The sequence below is a fragment of the Suricata suricatta genome, chromosome 13, assembly GCF_006229205.1.
Source record: "Suricata suricatta isolate VVHF042 chromosome 13, meerkat_22Aug2017_6uvM2_HiC, whole genome shotgun sequence".
Lineage (NCBI taxonomy): Eukaryota > Metazoa > Chordata > Mammalia > Carnivora > Herpestidae > Suricata > Suricata suricatta.
The window spans coordinates 3,134,685-3,137,341 of record NC_043712.1 but is presented as its reverse complement, the minus strand read 5'-3'; positions in this window follow the sequence as shown (position 1 = coordinate 3,137,341).

Here is a 2,657-nt window from a genome sequence, read left to right as displayed (position 1 = left end):
GGCAGGGGCCTGCCTCCCAGGCTCGCCCCTGGGGACACAGCACGGGAAGATTCAGACCCTGCAAAGGAAGGTGCCACGTGGGGGGCCCCATCGGGTCTTCCTCAGGGATGGGGTCACGGTTCTTGGCACCTGGCAGCGACCTGGGATCTCCAGCTGAGTTAGGGAAGGAGGGAGTGAATGAGGGAGGGGATGAAACCACAGAAGCCGGGTCCACACAGCAGGTACGGCCAGAGGGTCAGGTCACAGAGCATCACAGCCCCAGCCTGGGAAGGTGGCCCGGGTCACGTCCTTCTGTCCTTCCAGCGCTGACCTCCCTTCACTTGGGACCTGCTGACATCCTGGATCATGTCCACCTCCTCCTCAACCAATGCTGAGTGTTCCCAGGGGGAGGACAGCAGAGGGGCACCGAGCAGGTCCCGTGGATCCTGTGCCCCGGAGGAGCTGTGACAGCCGGTCCTGTGGCTCTTTATGTCCTCCAGGCACCAGGCCATGATTCCACCTCATCTCCCACCAAGAAGGCCACTATGTCCCCATGTCATAGATGGGGAAACAGAGGCCAACAGTACAGCCTGGGTCACATGTGAGACAAGCTAGGTCAGGATCCCCATCTCCTTGACTCGGGATTGTCCCAGCCACAGGCCGGCATCTCGGGGTCCTGGGGCTCAGGGTCCCTCCTCTGGGGTCCCTATCCCCAACCCGTGAGGCCGCTGTGAACTCAGGGGTGCAGAGCTGACAGATCACGTGGGACGGGGCGCAGTGCGCAGGGAAGGCCCAGCCTGGGCTCTGCGGGCAATCCCGGTCCTGGACCGTCTGGTCCCTGCAGGGTGAGGGCCCCTGGCTGGGAATCTGCTGGGGCCTCTGCTTCCTCGCGTTGTCACCTGGGCTGTGGGGCCCCAGGCCATGAGCCTGCCGGTCTGAAGGTGACCAGGGCTGCCTCCTTAAGTTTCAGTCACCCGAGTCCCTCCGGGGACGTCCAGCACCTCTGACGCCTGGTTCCCATGGGGGTCCCTCCCCTGGACTTGCACGTGTTTGGTTTCATCCCTGTGAACACACTGGCATTGGAGCAATGTTGGCCAAAAGGCCTGTGACACCTTCCTCTGGCCTCGGGCTGTGAGGACTGCGTCCCCTCTGCGGGGGGTCCATCCAGGTTCCTGCACTTCCCTGCTTCTTCTGGGGCCACCGGGGACCAGCCGTGTCCTGTCGGGCATCAGGCTGCGGTGTCCCAGGAAGAGCAGGGTCTCCACCCCCAGACGGCGCCCGTCTTCACCAAAGGACCCTCTTTTTTCACATCGATCTTTAATCCATTGCTCATTTCCTTCAAATGACATTCTATTTCCAATAAACACAAAGTACAAAAATGAATCTGTCCCATCTGAAAAGTCGGTGTAGACACAGCGATCTCTCTGGTGAGAATCCACGTTTAGGAAACATCCAGAGTCGGTGACGGGACAGAGAGAAGGCAGATTCGGGGATCCCAGGGCCTGGCAGGGGGAGGAGTGGGGAGTGAGGGCTTCGGGTACGCAGTGTCCCGTGGGGACGGAGATACTCTGCACCAGGCTCCTGGGGCGTGGTCACACGGCCTTGTGGGTGCAGTCAGTGCTCAGGAATCGTACAATGTAAAGCAAATTAAATTTTTATTTAACATTCATTTTTCTAAAGGAATTAAAATAAAATATTAAAAAAATAATGATGAAAATCGATATACGATCCCCTGGGGTGTCAGGGGCGAGGGCTGGAGCAGCGCAGATCGGCCCTGGCACCTGTCCGGGTTCTCCCAGGGTGGCCACCAGGCTTGCAGGGGCAGGAGGAGGAGCAGTGACGGGGGCAGGGACAGGAGGGGCAGGGGCAGGATCAGAGGCAGGACCCGGCTGTCCCTGCACAGGTGCCGGGTCCTCTGCAGGTCCCTGGGCCCCTGCGGGAGGCACTCCAGATGCCACCCCTGCCTCCAGAGCTGCCGACGGTCCCGATGGGGCAGGGTCGGGCTCTGGGGCCGCACTGCCTTCTGCACCTGACTCTTCAGAAGAGAGAGTCGGAGCGGCTCCAAGTCCTCAGTGGGGACAGGAGACAAGACCCCCGTGCCCACCCCTCCAGTTGCCTCTGCAGACACATGACACACCCCAGAGCCTCCCAGAGAAGCCGCCGCCAGGACCCCAGCCCAGACCTCCTCCCCCCTGCAGTCCGCAGCTGGGCGCTCTGAGGCCAGACCTGCCCCCTGGCCCCACACCGGCCCCCGGGGCTCCTCCCTGGGTGGCCCAGCACCGACCCAGCCCCGGACACCCACATCTCCCACCCCGGCCTTTCACCCTCGGGCTCAGCCTCCGTGGGCTCCTAGTCCTGACCAAGGACTGGTGACCGGGACCCGGGGGAGCGGCCTGGGCGGGGCAGGAGGCCTTCCCAGGCTGTCTCCAGGCCCAGCTCCTGAGGCCTCCATGCGGCCGTGCCCTACCCCGTCCAGGGCGGCCCTCCTGGGCCACAGGGCACACACGGATCTGCAGAGCGAGGCTCAGTCCAGCAGGGCCTTAGGGCTTAAGGTCCAGGTCGGAATCCTCAGAGGCCTCCCTTGTGCCCCGTGTCCCTCCCCCATCCTGGTGGTCAGGCCACGCATGGGGCCTCCACTCCCAGGGCACTGCCTCTGGAAAACATCCTAATGAGGACCC